At 36.7% G+C, this 17,991-nt stretch overlaps 1 protein-coding gene across 3 annotated transcripts in view; it reads right to left on the bottom strand.

Moving 5' to 3' along the window:
- Positions 1–17,991, bottom strand: part of LOC138697671 (very long chain fatty acid elongase 4-like) — a 503,185-nt gene that overhangs the window by 87,018 nt on the left and 398,176 nt on the right. Inside the window, exon 1 of one of the 3 annotated variants that reach the window (XM_069823120.1) lies at positions 4,617–4,906. The exons of the other annotated variants lie outside the window; for them this stretch is intronic. The gene's annotated coding sequence lies outside the window, so the exon portion shown is untranslated. Of the gene's footprint in view, positions 1–4,616; positions 4,907–17,991 lie in introns of those variants that run through there. 3 annotated transcript variants of the gene reach the window in all.

Raw genomic sequence — 17,991 nt, 5'->3', positions numbered from 1 at the left:
ACTTATCACTGGAAAATATGTGCAGACTTCAAAGTAATTGCAATATTAACTGGACTCCAAAGCAGTAGGCTACACTAAACACTGTTGTTTCATATGCGAATGGAACAGTAGAGATAGAGCTTCTCATTTCATTAAAAAAGGAATGGCCTTTACGTCAAGCTATGGAAACTGGAAAAATGAATATTAAACATGAACCTCTGGTGGAATCTGAGAACATTTTAATTCCTCCACTACATATAAAACTTGGGCTCATCAAAACTTTGCTAAAACGTTGGACCGAAATGGACCGGCATTCAAATACCTAGTTTCAAAATTTCCTAAAATGAGCGAGTCTAAGTTAAAGGAAGGAGTTTTTGTTGGTCCACAGATTCGTCAACTTCACCAAGATGAGATATTTGAATACCTTTTAAATGATGTTGAGAAAGAGGCATGGATTTCTTTCAGAGAATCGTAAATAATTTTTTGGGAAACAAACGAGCTGAAAACTATATCACAAAATGGGATGCAACATGTCCCTTAAATTACACTTTTTACACTCCCATCCTGAAAGTTGTGGGAAGTAAGCGATGAACATGGGGAACGTTTCCACCAACAAATATCATTAATGGAAAAACGTTACCAGGGAAAGTGGAGTGCAAGAATGCTTGCTGACTACTGCTGGACAGTCATCAGGGATGCTCCTCAACTCGACTACAAGAGGGAAGCAAAGAGAAAGCACATTTAGAAAAGGTAAGCGATGTTTTACAACACATCGACACACGACAGCAACAGAGAGGCAGATGAATAAAATAACACCACACCATGAAAGTCTCCATAACGATTCAGACGCTTCTGCCACTGGAAGGGGAAACTCAAAAATGTATGTATGTATGCACAGTGTTCTGCCCAAGAGCAGGTCTTTAACTGCAAACCCAGCATTTCCCTTTCTTGCTTTCCTCTTAATCTCCCCATATAATACTTTAATGCTGTCTATCAACTGATATCTTTTACCCCGAACTCTTGTCCCGTTCACCATTCCTTAAGCATTCCAAATTAACAAATTAGGCCTACACCAAAATAATTAAAACAAAAAAAAAGTAAAAAATAAAATAAAATAAAATAAATAAAAAGCCAATCACCGCACTCACACACCTACTGGCACTTAAGCCAGAAATAGTGTATAAGTATGTAAATATATATTTATTGTTATTTATGTACAATGGCTGGAGAGGGCATCCTGCGCGTATAAGACCCTAAAACGGCCTCTGGCTCAAAGCCAGTAAAGTCAATAAACAACAACACATCAGACAGATTTTCATAGAAAAAATGACTATAGAATTTTTCTTAATATTACTCTGAAACCAGAACCAACCTAGCATTTTTGTTATCATATTCGTGTTCAGCATAGTGTGATCCTTTAGAAAAGTGAGGTTTCATTCATGTCGCAAACAAAAAGTCAAAATTTGTTGTCCATAATCTCCTGGTGGAATGCGGGAATAATCATATGATTATTGCCGATACTCACTACATTCTTTGTTTGACTTGGGTTGTAACTTGTAACATTTGCCAAAGTATAGACAATTAAGAATAAAAAAAATCCCAGTCAAGGAAAATTCCCAAAAATCATCCGGGAATATTCCCAAATGAATTTCTTTCCGAGGAAAAATTTCCACATACCAACACTACTCGCGGTTCAGATGGTCAAACAACTCGTCTATCCATGAGAAGTCCTTATGGAATTGGTACTATAGAACTACTGTTTTTTTTACAATTATGCCACATTTACAATCTGTCTACAATAGACAATAAGTAAATATTATAAAAGAATATGACATGAGTGGAGATATTATCCCATGACTACACTCCAAAAGAAAAATAACAATGTTTTAAATAGCTGTAGTAAAAATGAATGGAAGATCAAGAGCATTGGTCCTTTTAAGTCTTCTTTTTGTTTGACTATTATCCAGCAAATTTAATGATGATGATTCGGATGTTGATTTAGTGGGTGCAGGTATTTTTTTTCTGAACAAGAACTACTGTTAAATCGCAAACAGAGCAGAATGACTAGATTTCTAATCTGTATTCAAATTCCGACAAGTTAAATTAGATTTAGTATTAGACAGATACTATGTTGGGGAATACATTTCCAGGGCTTTCCCTTTTCCTCATTCTAAACTACTTTTCTCTGATTACTATAATACGAAATAAGAAATAAAAAGTTCTGCCATTATGATGTGCTATCTTATGATCGACGAAAGACGCTAAATTACCTCCCCATGAAATATACTCTTGGACTTGGTTCAATGAAGCGAGGTTGAGGTTGTCACGCACACACAAAATAAGCAGTTATACCGTCTGCTTTCTACCCCGGAGGCTCGAATTCCAAGCCCGACGAGTCCAAGTGGAATTGTTGTTGACAAATATTGTATTGAGTCAGAATTTTTATGGACACTTCCCTTTTCCTGAATTAGCCACCGGCGTGGCTCAGTCAGTTAAGACGCTTGCCTGCCGAGCTGAAGTTGCGTTCGGGCGCGGGTTCGATCCCCGCTTGGACTGATTACCTAGTTGCGTTTTTTCCGAGGTTTTTCCCAAATTTAAGGTGAATGCCAGGTAATCTATGGCAAATCCTCGGCCTCATCTCGCCAAATACCATCTCGCTCTCATCAATCTCATCGACGCTAAATAACCTAGTATTTGATACAGCGTCGTTAAATAACCAACATAAAAAACTTTTCCTGAATTAATTCTTCTGTTTCTCTATTTACTATCATCTATGACAGAAAGTGCTGACATTGAAGTGTGCCCACCAAATGAGGTGAAGGCGAACGTAAAATTAACTGTCAATGAAATGTACTTGTAAATTTTGTTCATGCAGCTAGGGATAGGTCACGCACACAGATAATAAAACAGGTAAACAGTCGCGTTTCTGTGCTGGAGAACATAGTTCAAATCTTGAGAAGATGGAATGGAATTTATGATTTATAATGCAATTGGGAAGGTTTGCGTAGGGCATTAACGTCTCCTATAGCAATTTTAATATTTTTGTATTTACTGCCATCCAGAATATAGAATGCTCCTTTTTTAATGGAAATCACATTGAGCATCTCCTACAGTGTTGATGAACGAGTAATCATATCTTGGAAGATATTAATTTTTATTAGACATTGTATTTTGTTTTGTTGACTACTACCACCCCTCAGAATATTAAATGCTTTTTTTTTAGTGGACATCACATTGAACATCTCCTGTGATGATAAAGAAGTACTCATATCTCGAAATTTTCTTGTTTTGGTGAATTTTAACACCTTTCAAAATATTGAATGTTTTTAACACTCTATATGCACAAATCAAGAGCTATACAGAGTAAATCCTATGTAATGTCATTAATTTCAGGGAGTTATTCTTTGAGATATTTCAAACAAAAAAAGTTTCATGCAATTTTGCTCGTTTTTGCTCTCTTTTCGAGGTAAAAATTATTTTATTTGAAACATTTCATAGAGTGTTTTGGGAAAGCCTTCGATTTAATTCCCAATATGCTCAGTCATTTTAAGAGAGCCGTGTATTATTGTAATAAATGATTGAAATAATTTTAGTTTGTCCCTTGAATGTGCAGAAATTTGATCCGAGCCACCGGCGTAGCTCTGTCGGCTAAGGCGCTTGCCTGCCGATCCGGAGTTGCGTTCGGGCGCGGGTTCGATTCACGCTTGGGCTGATTACCTGGTTGGGTTTTTTCCGAGGTTTTTTTCATCCGTAAGGTAAATGTCAGGTAATCTATGGCGAATCCTCGGCCTCATCTCGCCAAATACCATCTCGCTATCACCAATCCCATGGACGCTAAATAACCTCGTAGTTGATTCAGCGTCGTTAAATAACCAAGTGTAAAAAATTGAACCGAACAAATGTAACATTTTAAAATTCCTTTACAGAGAGAAAAGTTGCATTTGTTCAGATGAAATTTCTGCACATTTAAAGAACAAAACTAAAATTCTTTCAATCATCTATCATAATATACTCCTCTCTTAAATTGACTGAGCATATTGAGAATTCAGTCAGTGGCTTTCCAAAATACGCTATGAAATTTTACATATAAAACAGTTTTTATCTCGAAAAGGAAGCAAAAACGAGTAAAATTGGTCCACACCTGTGGAGTAACATTCAGCGCGTCTGGCAGCGAAACCAGGTGGCCCGGGTTCGAATCCCAGTTGGGACAAGTTACCTGGTTGAGGTTTTTTCCGGGGTTTTCCCTGAATCCAATACGAGCTGGGTAACTTTCGGTGATGAACCCCAGACTCATTTCACCGGCATTATCACCAATTCATTCAGACGCTAAATAACCTGAGATGTTGATACAGCGTCGTAAAATAACCCAATAAAATAAAAAAACCAGTAAAATTGTATTAATATTTTTGTTTGAAATACCTCAATGAATAACCCCCCTGAAATTAATGACATTGCTTAAGGTTCATCTTGTATACCTACAAAAAATATTATTTTGTGTAAAAAATTCTGAACGTCTAAAAATGCTTACACTTTTAAATGATGGAATTTCTTTCTAAAACTGAGAACAAAATTTATTTTGTGAGTTATACTCGAAAATGATCTTTCATTACAATTGTATTAAGCAGTGAGATTAATACCTGTTAATTGACTAGACCGTTGTTCACAGTGATTTAGTAGATGCAGGTCACAAGGGTGGGATCACGCCCTCTTCCAGCAGACCTCATGGCGCCAGCAGAAGTTCTCAGACATCACTTGGAAATAAACGGACCGTGAGCAAAAACTTAGCTACCAAAAAACAAAAAACGACTCAAAAACGTTGGTTCGCTCGCATAACGACTTGCAGGCCTAGTCCATCATGTAAGTGGCGACTTTTAGTTACGTTTATGCGATTCCTTCACCGACACCGACTGGGCCATGATGGCGGCGAAGCAGCCCACCGCGTCGAATCAATAACAAACCTTACCGGCTGGCCCGTGCGCCTGCTTTGTCGGGATTGTGTCCCTGTGGACACGTTGATTTTTATCCGCGATCTGCCCACGCACTGGGCCAATTTATTGGACGTCGTCTGTCTGGTCCTTGTCACTGCTTCGGTCGTTGTTAATGTGGAGCGTTCTTAATAGCTCATGTCTAGAATGTTTTATCAGTTTCGACGATTTCAAAGATGGTACTTGGACAAGTTTTCTTGGTACTTCTGTTCGTATCAACACTCCTCTAATTCTGTATCAACATCACATTCTTGTCGTTCCATGGGGTATTATTCATCATGCGAATCAACGTTATGAAATGCTCTCTGGCACATAAGAAAACAACACAAAAATGGCACAGCAAGACATTCGAGCTTCGGTGATATCAGATACAACTCAGCAAATTCCAGGCAAACTAGGAATTTCAATGAATAGTCTTTTTCAGAAATATTTGTTTATTACTCCCTCTGTCCCATAATAATTGTCCGGTTCGCTTTTATTTCTTGTCCCATAATAATTGTCCGATGTCCATAATTTTACACTGGCGTTTACATAGGAGCAAAATGAAACACATGAATGAGTAATACAACTGTATTACTCCAGAATCAGTACAAAATTGTCACTCAATTAGCAAAAGAAAAAATTATTAGTCCGGGATCTGTATAAATTGGCCAGTCATAGAGCCAAAAAAAAAAAAAAAAGAACATGAATACTACTTGTACAACTTTATGACTTCAGGATCAGTACAAATTGGCTAGTCATTGAGCCGAAAATAAATACTCCTAGGAGTGCAACTTTATTAACTCCAGGAGTAGTATAAATTGACCAAGAAGTGAAACAAAGAAAAACAATCACCTACGAGTAAAGACGAAAAAACTGCCTGTTAGACCGAGAAGGTTGTCATTCTAACAGTTTGTCTAGAACCACAGACCTATTGCTGCAGTGCTACTATAGCCTCGTCGTAAATGTTCCGAGGACAATTCAAGCAAGAAGCCCAGATCTAAAACATTCATATCCGGACTGTTTGGCGGTGGACACACGAGTTTCAAAGTGAATCCACTGGCTGCTGCAGCTTCCATCCAAGTGCGGTCATTGGGAGCGATATGCGGACGCGCATTGTCCTGCTGAACTGACACCTGAATTCTCCCTGTCCTCGGTCCAGGAGGCTATTTTGCATTTATTGCTGGGATTAATTTGGTGATGAGCATGGATCCACTTTCCAAAGATTTCCGCCTCCGTTGCCAAATGCAGCATGCTGTTCTTTTACTGGCATGACATTTCTCGGCCGCACCTGTTATGGCACCTTTCTTCACTACATCAGCCGTAGACTAGTGTTTTTCAACAAAAACTCCTATACCGCCTCCATTCACTGTTTGTGAGGTTCTTGCTACCCCTGTCACTCACTACCGCAAGTTGTGTTCCCAGGATGTCCATGTCTGTTCAAACGTACGTACTCACTGCAGGAGTATGCTCTACTAACGATTTCCAGCTTGCTTTGCTATACTGGTTTGTATACAGTGCCACACCGGTGAGTTGAAAACCAATACCCACTTTCGGTAATCTTCTGGGTGGTGTGTGTTGCTTGTCTCAATAAGATCACGTTATTGCCCTGCATAACCTTGTGCACTGATCTACTGCGCTTCTCCTCATGCGTGCATTTCTCATTTGCCCCGTCGTCTGTAATTACTGTAATACCATTTCGGCGTACAGAGGGAGTATTATGGGACAGAGGGAGTATTAGTGTAAAACACAGTTAAGACTGTAAATTTAACCCCTTCAGGCTTGATGTATATTATACTGTACATTGTTTCTTTTTTTATTTTTTTTTTTGGAATATCTTCGATACTTTTAAATATTTTCAAAAATTCAATGTGATAGAAATGGAGAATATTATTTTTGAAACAATTCTTTTAATTTTAATTTTATTTATTTATTTAATCTGACAGGATTAAGGCCATAAGGCCTTCTTTTCCATCCTACCAGATAGCACATATAAATAGAAAGAAGAAATACGGACACTGATGAAAATAACACAAATTAAGTTAAAGCCCTATAGAGGGTCAACAGATTCAAAAGAACACTATAGAACTCTCATCGAGCTAATACAAGAGAAAAGAAAGAAAACAGAGATAGCAATGATGATAGTGATGATAATAATAATAATAATAATAATAATAATAATAATAATAATAATAATAATAAATTACATATTAATTGTCAATTTTACAACAGCATAGTTACAATATTTACTATATGTTATGGGTTAAGGCGAAGTTGCGCAACCTGACAGGTGTTCAACAAACAATTCCATGAACTAGAATGTGAATTCTATACCTGAATTAAAAATAAAATTTAAAGTTTTGGGACCCCAGGGGTCAAAATTATCCCCAAATTTTGATTTTCTGTGAAGACTTGATTTGGGAATATTGGATCCCCAGAATGATTATGTGACCAGTTTTTTTTTTCAATTTTTTTAAATATAAATTCAGGACTGAAGGGGTTAAATATCCTAATGTTTTTAAATTTAAATATCCTAAAGCTTTTTTTTTTTCAAAAGGAAAATATTTTTACAAGTTTTTATGAGCATTGAATCTAAGCATTCTTGGCTTGGTAATAGATACTTTTTGTTTCTGTAAAGTTTGCGGCATTTACCCATAGAAAGATCAGCTGTTAATGTAGCTTTTTCAAGTAGCTGTTCAAGAAATATTTTGAGAAACTGCACTGTTAATTCCAGAGCTCTAGGAAGACAAAGCTAACAAGAAGAACAATGGGAAGACAAGGAGAACAAAAGGGGGGGGGGGGCTTGTAATTTTTTTGTGATAGCTGTTTTTAAGTTACCCCTCCCCATACCTAGTGAGGAGAAGGACACAGCTCCATATCAGAAGGAATCGCTGTTCTTCAGTTGGTTCCCAAACAAAATATCAACAACGTGAGTAGGTTCCAAGGCTGTGTGGGAAGGGATGTTAATCGATCATGTAGCAGAGTAGTGACAGTGTCCAAATATCAACAACGGGGATGAGGTAGTTGTTATTGCCTATCGATCATGACCCGTGGTTTTTTAGTAGGTTATTTTATGACGCTTTATCAACATCTTAGGTTATTTAGCGTCTGAATGAGATGAAGGTGATAATGCCGGTGAAATGAGTCCGGGCTACAGCACCGAAAGTTACCCAGCATTTGCTCATTTTGGGTTGAGGGAAAACCCCGGAAAAAACCTCAACCAGGTAACCCCGTGGTTTTATATACGTTAAAATATAAATAACGATCATAAGTTTCAGTGATTATCATCAGAGTAGTGGCACTGGAAGTACAGGACAGTCGTATTGCAATTAGTGATGGATTTCACTAGTATGATCGTTGAAAAGAGGAAGAAACTCTTAGTGGTGAATGATCGGTTTTCAGAAAACATTATCTGGTGGTGTGGAAAGATATACTTGTGTTAAAAGAGGATGTAAGTGTTTCGTGAAACTTTCTGATTCAGATATTACAGGGTGTTTCAAAAATACGGGGCATAATTTCAGGTATGTATTTCCCACATGCAGACAATCAAAATAGTTCTTTGCAACATGTGTCCGGAAATGCTTTATTTCCGAGTTATGGCCTTCACAACATTGAAATTCACCGGAACGTTTTTCTTTCCGCCGGTCGTTGCCGTCAAAGGAGACATTAAGAGGGCACTCTGACAGTTCATTCCGAGGCGAAGGTTACATTAAGTGTTGTGTAGGCGTTAGACTGTGCGACATATATTCAAATCAAGAGCTGGCAGAGATACACTTCATGTATGGTAAGGCTACGGCAATGCTGCGCTGGCTCGTCGTTTGTACCAGGAGAGGTACCCACAGCGACAATGTCCAGATCGGAAGACATTTGTACGTCTCCATTACCGTCTGTGCGAGTATGGAAAATTTAACTCTCCTGGTTTGGGAAGGGGACGACCAAGATCTACAACTCCAGAAGTACAGGAGGAGATTCTGGAGGCTGTGAACATGACTCCTTCTATCAGCACACGAAGGGTAGCGTTGTGGGGCCATTTAAAATCACTGGCTTATTCGTCTCCGGTGCCTGATTTGGATTCCCTTCGGAATCGAATTGTGGCATGTTCTGAGGACATACGCCAATACTCCTGGAGTTTGGGATCGTGTTCGCAGGTCAATGAGACATCGATGTGAGGTCTGTATTCAAGCAGGAGGTGGACATTTTGAACATCTTCTGTAATGACAATGACCTGCGGAAAGAAAAACGTTCCGGTGAATTTCAATGTTGTGAAGGCCATAACTCGGAAATGAAGCATTTCCGGACACATGTTGTAATGAACTATTTTGATTGTCTACATGTGGGAAATACATACCTGAAATTAAGCCCCGTATTTTTTAAACACCCTGTATAATGGAATGCAACGTCGAACATAACCACGATACTTGTGATATTGCAACTTTAAATAAAATTATGAAGTTATTCGACGCAGCGTGTCCGCCAAGCACAAAACATGTTTAACCTACCTACTACCGTAGACAGTAGTTGAGAGTCCTAAGTTTGTATAAAATGGGAAGGAAAATGTTTTTCTGGCTTAATCTAGCGCGGGAACCAATTGCAGTACACAGGAGCAATCAACCTGGAACCAACTCGAGTATAGCTCTGGGACGAACTGGGAACCGATTCACAGATTTGGGAACCAATTCCAGTACGCCCGAAGGAATGTTCTACAGTTGCTTGGTCCCTCATAAACCTCTCAGGATCTACAAGGAATAATTGAACTCGATTCTGTAGCGGAAAGTCTTCAGTGAAATACTACAAGACTACTTTGATCGTGTTCACTAACGGGATTTGATCGATAAATATCGAATCAACACCATTAATTTTCTAACGTCTTTTTAAAATCGGAGCTGCAAATAAAATGAAAATCTGCGAGGTGAATGATTCTCTGGTTTATGCATAAAACGCTCTACAAGCTTACGCAGCTTTCGTAGAAACAAGGATTATAATCAAGAAGTGTCCTACTTGGTCAGTCTGCTGCCAGTAATATTTCTCATAAAGAAACAACAAAGCGTAGTAATGACTGGGGACGCCTGCACTCAGTGCACGAATATAGTGATCAGCAAACTCAGAGTGGAGCTGGAGTCTATTACTTTCTGTCGGGGTTATCTACCAGTCCGTAATAAGTCAGCTGAGCCAGAATATCTGATCTAGCCTCCTGCTAAGTCTAAGCCTGCAGTCGGTGCTCTGGCATGACTTCTGTAACGTCAACGAACTCGAAAGTTCGGTCTAGGAGAATAGTACACATGAATGAGGGTGATTTCGTGATATTCATTGCAGGCATGAGATTTCACTTGAAAAATGGCTACAGATTTTACATGCGAAGTTCTTGTTTAGAACAAGTTCAAGAATAAACGGGGTCACCGTCGCGTAGATCACGAGTAAGTTGCTAATCTATTACTACGAGGCTGCACTCGGGCGTGGGTTCCTATCCCGTTTGAGCTGATTACCTGACTGCGTTTTTTCCGAGGCATTTCTCAATTGTAAGAGGAATACTAAGTAATCTACGGCGAATCCTAGTTAGTTTTCTTCTAAATATCATCTCACTATCACCAATTCTGCCGATGATACATAATGTTGTAGTAGTTAATGCGTAGTTAAGTAACCGAGCGAAAGAATAACAAACGTGTATTTATTTACTGATTTTTTTATGAATGAATTATTGACTTCTTGGTATAGTGAGGATCACGAAAGAGCAGTTCCTAAAAGACTAATTTTGTCGTCTCTTCAGTGCTGCCAACTAATATCAGATATCACCAAAGAGAGTAAAATCGCAATGCCATGTGCTATAATAATAATAATAATAATAATAATAATAATAATAATAATAATAATAATAATGTTATTATTAATACTATTATTATTAATACAGCATTCATCCTAAAAATTTTTCAGAATTAAAAAAAATAACTCTTCGGTTTTCAAAAACACTAAAATTATTTATTTTAGAAAACGTATTATATGTCTTTCACGTGTTAAATTTTAAGTTACCTTGTTAACATGTTTCGGCCTGCTATTGGCCATCATCAGAACTGGTTGTTGCTGGTCTTGGCGCCTTTTGTTTTGTTTCCTGTGGGGGTGTGTTTATGTAGTGTAATGATGAGTCAAAGAGTGTGTTCTGAAATTGAGTTGTGTGTTGAAAATTTCATTTGGATGTGATTTTTGTGTGTTTGTGTTTAGAACAATAAGAAATATACAAACACACAAAAACACATCCAAATGAAATTCTCAACAAATAACTCAATTTCAGAACACACACACTCTTTGACTCCACATTACACTACACAAACATACCCCCACAGGAAACAAAACAAAAGCTACCAAGACCAGCAACAACCAGTTCTGATGATTGGCCAATAGCAGGCAGAAACATGTTAACAAGGTAACTTAAAATTTAACACGTGAAAGACATATAATACGTTTTCCAAAGTGATATAGTGTTAAAAGTTCTGTAATCAAGATGTATAATTATTTATTGATGTAGGCCTACGTATGGTGTATATTAAGCATGCCAGGCGCTTGCCTGCCGATCCGGAGTTGTGCTCGGGCGCGGGTTCGATTCCCGCTTGGGCTGATTACCTGGTTGGGTTTTTTCCGAGGTTTTCCCCAAACGTAAGGCAAATGTCAGGTAATCTATGGCGAATCCTCGGCCTCATCTCACCAAATATCATCTCGCTATCACCAATTCCATCGACGCTAAATAACCTCGTAGTTGATACAGCGTCGTTAAATAATCAAGTGAAAAAAAATTAAGAATGCCAATTTTTGTTTCCAGAGGACCTATAAATTCAGATGAAAAAGAATGTTGAAGTATAGTAAAATTATAGGTATTAGCGAAAGATGTACCTCCCTCCTTAATTTATTGGCAAATTATCTGTTTCGTTAGCAAGTAAATGACGCAAAATGGCGCTAAATGACGAGAGATTCACCTTATTTGTAGTATCAAACTGAAGGAACTGGAAAATAGAAAGAGAAACCCAGATATGGGAGTAAATAAACCTTCACTAAAAAGTATTTGATGGTAAACACAGAAACAGTACCAAAATCAGTTCAATATCTTATTCAATGTTTTGATCTTTGTAATATTTTGTTCAGACTGAAAACTAGAAACGAATTGCTGCTGGTCACCAACTTTCATACTTATGAAATGCGTAAACTTTCGCTTTTATTTTCAAACGATCACTTCCATCCTGTGGCTGTAATTAGTTAAGGAAGGTGATTACTTCATTTACTGAAACCATTCCTGTTCCGCTGTTTTTGCTTAGTAGGTTGGTAACAAAATTACTAAAAAGAAAGAACTATATACCTAAAGCAAAATTGTTAGCGTGTCTTAGTAACGATGTTCTGCTTTTAGTTTCGTTTCACTCTCTACGAAAAAAAAAAAAAAAAAATCAATGCATGTTGACAGAGACTTTCTTTTGAACTATGAGACCGTGTTAAGTTCGATAGCCTTTCTAGTCATTTCCATTTCGATTGGATGTCTTGTTTAAATATGTTATGTCGTAGTTTTATTGTGAAATACATTATTGTATACAGTTATCTTGTAAAACGTAATTTAGTAAGGTGGGTTTAAATGTTCTTTTGCTGTTACATGTAATTAACAATGTAGATTTAGTGTTAAACTCTTCTTGTTAATTGAAAAATACCGAGGTGACTTAATGTTAGTATATATCTAGGCGCTAACTTTAGGTGGGCAAGGCACTTTCTGCCCCCTCAACTTATAAAACCAGGGGCGTCGCCGCCCAATAAAATTAATAGAGAGGCCTCACCCCTCTAAATAATTCCAAGAAAGATTTCCCATGATAAAAAAGTAATTAATTTCTTTGGAAGAGGAACTAGGTTTTAAGTAACTGTGGCATAAGGCAAAAATGTTTATTTCAAATCCATGGAGAGGATCAGCTGTCACATGTTAGTGAGGAATGACGCAATGGTGGCTCTATTTCTTTGTCTGTGATCCACATTTTTTTTTAGTTCAGTTTAAATCTACACATGATAAACTATTGCGATCGAAAAGTAACGGTCGTAAATATTACCAAGCGGAAATAATAACTTGGAATTACTGGTAACAGTTCAATTAACAGTATATTCGACTGTATTCTTTGCTTAATATCAGTTAATAAATTAGTATTAATGTTCAATATTTTTCATAAACAATTAAATGTGTTACGAAATTTAAAAGGAATCATTACACCGTGCTGCATTTTAGTTTCCTTAATCTATCACAAAATATTCAATATCCGGTAACTTCATCACTATACAATTTTGTTATTCTATGTTTAATTTGTAATTCAGTAAATATAAAATATTCTTTGTTTTTCTATGATAAATTATCTAGCTTTCATTAGCAGGTAATCTTCTCGTACTTTGATTTTTATTGTAATAGTAATTGTAAATTTAATACTAATTGTAATTTTATTGTAAAAAAATTATATATTCTAATTGCATAGTAGACATAAGACAAATTGTGTTGTATATTTATTAATTTCAATTCAGGAATCCGCCCCTGAGCACGAGTTCTACTCTTTCAGGGACGAGCTAAAGTTTTTCTGTATATATTATATTTTATGTTACAATTATTAGCAAAATAAATGAATAAATAAACAGACAAGTAAATAAATAAATAAATAAATTTGTAATTGTAATTGTAAAGTTAATGCTAATTGTAATTTTATTCTTCATATTATAGTTGGAATCTCCTGGTAGAGGGGCAGAGAAGGCCTAACGGCCTTATCTCTACCAGATATAAATAAATAAATACGACTAAATACTACTTTTTTCCAATGATTTTGATTTTTTTTTTCAATTTTAGTAGGTTATTTTACGAAGCTTTATCAACAGCTTAGGTTATTTAGCGTCTGAATGAGATGAAGTGATAATGCCGGTGAAATGAGTCCGGGGTCCAACACCGAAAGTTACCCAGCATTTGCTCATATTGGGTTGAGGGAAAACCCCGGATAAAACCTCAACCAGGTAACTTGCCCCAACCGGGAATCGAACCCGGGCCACCTGGTTTCGCGGCTAGATGTGCTAACCGTTACTCCACAGGTGTGGACCCGATGATTTTGATCTGGTAACTGATTCTTAATAGTTTTTTTTGGGCTGAATTCGAAACTGGCCTTTAAAAAGCCTCATGTCATCAAAATTTTTCACACATCACAAAAGACCAAAATTGTAATACATACTCAAAAGAAATATTATTACATTTAATGTCATATCTAGGAAACAGTGGGAAACGTTTTATTAATTGGCATTATTTGCATATAAAATATTTTTAAAAAGTAATAACTTAATAACTATTAGTCCGATTAAATTAAAATTTGGTAATATTAATTACTGCTAATACTGTCAATTGACAGTAAAAATTTTAAGAAAATCTGTCAGGAAATGTGGAAGTTTGAAAATTCAGTCCCCGCGTCCCATAACTAAAAATAAAATTGAGAATTGTGGAATATGCTGATGTGGTGGACAAAAACTAATTACGTTTTCGTAATCAGTACACAAAAGTCGATAAGAAACGCTATTTAGTTTCAGTTCATAGAAAATCATGCTGGACGGTGTTATCAACATTCAGTTTAAGTCATCGTTCTTGTGGTGATCGTAATCGCGGGTGTCTGCTTGTTGTGTGATCATGATCAGTGATTGCGATGTAACCATTAATAATTAATAAATTCTTAATAAGAAATTATCAAAAATAAAACTCCAGTGAACGGGAAGAGAGTGTTAAATTTGGTTGTAGTGGCAGTGGCACTAATAACTCATATTCATCATAACTGCAAGGATGAATGAAGGGTGAGAGAAGCAGTGAAAGGGAAAATGTATTGCATAAAGGCTATAGTTTTCAACCGTATTAGGTTAACCCTTAACTTGGCAAAGCTTCGTTTCTCACACTAGTTTATTAAACCTTGTCGGACCGTAAAGAAAACAACTATCGCAATGTCCACATTTTTTTATGTTGTACAATATTATAGTAATGTGAAATTTTAATTTTCCTATCAATTTTTTTCTATTCTATTAACATTATAGCATATAGCCTATTAATCTGTTGTATCCTATAGATATATTGCCAATTTAAGGGTTAAGCAATTTCCATTAATATTATAAGAAAAAAAATCATATGGGAAATGCGTGTTATTATTCGGTTGAGAAGCTCTTATCATCCAGTCTGCTGTCCAAAAATCTGAAAGTTAGAATTTATAAAACTGTTATATTACCGGTTCTTCTGTATGGTTGTGAAACTTGGACTCTCACTCTGAGAGAGGAACATAGGTTAAGGGTGTTTGAGAATAAGGTTCTTAGGAAAATATTTGGGGCAAAGAGGGATGAAGTTACAGGAGAATGGAGAAAGTTACACAACGCAGAACTGCACGCATTGTATTCTTCACCTGACATAATTAGGAACATTAAATCCAGACGTTTGAGATGGGCAGGGCACGTAGCACGTATGGGCGAATCCAGAAATGCGTATAGAGTGTTAGTTGGGAGGCCGGAAGGAAAAAGACCTTTAGGGAAGCCGAGACGTAGATGGGAGGATAATATTAAAATGGATTTGAGGGAAGTGGGATATGATGATAGAGACTGGATTAATCTTGCACAGGATAGGGACCGATGGCGGGCTTATGTGAGGGCGGCAATGAAACTTCGGGTTCCTTAAAAGCCATTTGTAAGTAAGTAAGTATTATAAGAAAAATCAGACATGTTATTTTCTATAAAATACGTAAGGAAATATTAGAGAAATATCAATAAAATTTTTGTCGGAGTTTTGTGCGGAGTCCTACTCCCTTCCAATATTAAAAAAAGTCTACACCTAAGAGCATATAACTGTACTTCGTTCCATAATGTCTAAAAGGAGATGTACGTGTTCGATTCCCGCTTGGGCTGATTACCTGGCTGGGTTTTTTCCGAGGTTTTCCCCAACCGTAAGGAAAATGTCAGGTAATCTATGGCGAATCTTCGGCCTCATCTCGCCAAATACCATCTCGCTATCACCAATCCCATCGACACTAAATAACTTCGTAGTTGATACAGCATCGTTAAATAACCAAGTAAAAAAACAGGAGATGTACACATTGCCGGCAGAGGAGGAGAGACGTATAATTGCTATTCAACCAATGGCACAGGTCTCATTCCACGCTTGTCTTGGAGTTGAGCGATCTGAAGCGTTCTACCCCGATCCAACTTAAAGATAAGCATGGAATGAAATCTCTGCCATTGGTTAAATAGCAATTATACTACTCTCTTCTGCTGTTGGCAACGTTTATTTCTCCTGTCTAACATTATGGAACGAAGTATAGTTTGTCCACAGGAAAATAAATGTTATTTATTTTCCAATAATCTGTAAATACATTCCAGAAGGACGGAAGTTTTGACCATATTAGGTCTCAACGTTCCCACTATTGTGCACACAGTACGGTTCACATCGTGAGGTTATTTCCTTCTGTGTTCTCTTAGGCTACATCTCAGGGCATTTTTTTTTCAAAAGCTCAGAGAATTATGAGATGTCGTGTATAGACAGCTCTATTTACAAAACCTCAGACAAAGAAATCGGATAGTGTCAGGTCTGGAGAGTTTGGAAGCCACGTAATTGGCCCACCACAACCGCACTAGTTGATGTCAAATGTTATTCAGAAAATCACGACTTCTTTTCCTCAATGATGTGCGCCATCCTGTTGGAACACCATGCCCATGTGGTTTTCCTGTCGCAGTTGTAATATGAAGATATGTGATCTATTTCTGCAAATCAAATAATGCCTAAACACGTTTCATATTGTAGGGATAGAGTTTTAGTTGATGTCAACAAATGTCATAGCAACGCTACAACAGCTTCGGTTTCGAGAACACGCCTACTCCACCAATGCGTGACATGTTAACAAAGCCACTTTCTTCAGACGTGCAATACCATAACATTATCTACTTGCAATTCGTAGCTCTTCGAACATCATACTTACGGCGAAAACAACGTTCAGCTGATAAGATACTTCCAATTTCTGTAAAACATAACACGCATTTAGTTCGTTGCTTTGCATTTAAACGACGTTTTGTTTATTCAATCGTTGCTAAGAGATAATCTCATTTCTTTTGTTCTTAGAAAGAATGATGCAAAACTCCTGTTTCATCATCATATTGCAAATAAAATAACATTGTTTACTCCAGATTTATTTATTTTATAGCGATTTTATTTTGTATCTCCCCATAGGGATCAGATTGTATATTGTAATTACGATATTTTCTTTTATTGACTAATGAGAATGGCGATTCTCATCTCTGTCTACGTCTAGACTAAATTTTACATGAATCTGCCCTGTAGCTTAAAAACATTTTTTTTTTTTTTTGGTTACGGCTCTGCAACTTTTCTTCTTTTCTTTAAATTGTACCTTCTAATATGTTACGTTCCTCTTTCTCTTAAAATTTTTCTAGTTTCCTTCGGCAAAATAGCGACACACACGGAGTGAGAAAAATGGTCAACTGGGTTGGAGCTCACATAGTTTCTTAACCGCAGCCTCAGATCCCTTGCAGTGACGCGCACTTATGTACTTTTTAGTAGCTTTCCCGTCCTCGCATCCTCCTTCTTCTCCTCATCATAATCATCACCAACATACAGATATAAAACTTTTATCGTACATTAATTGATTGTAATTAAACTATTTCAGTTGAAGTCTGTTGGATCAGTTTTTCATTAAAGATCGGCGTTCAAACCCTGGAGAGTCCATTATATAATTTATAGTTAATAATAATAATAATATTATTTATTTAATATGGCAGAGCTAAGGCCGGTAGGCCTTCTCTTCCGCCCAGCCAGACTCTATTCTAACTGAATACAATTGACTTACAGTAGTTATTGCATTATTATCTAGATCGTAAAAAACATGAAAGTGAATAATGAAAGTAAAAGTAAATAATGAAAGTTAGATAAGTAATGTTAGTGAGATAATAATAAACATTGATTAGATATAGTTATAATAATAATAATAATAATAATAATAACAATAATAATAATAATGAGAATTTAAATATTTAT

This window comes from Periplaneta americana, chromosome 4 (assembly GCF_040183065.1).
Source record: "Periplaneta americana isolate PAMFEO1 chromosome 4, P.americana_PAMFEO1_priV1, whole genome shotgun sequence".
Taxonomy (NCBI): domain Eukaryota; kingdom Metazoa; phylum Arthropoda; class Insecta; order Blattodea; family Blattidae; genus Periplaneta; species Periplaneta americana.
This window is presented reverse-complemented; position numbering and strand designations above follow the sequence as displayed.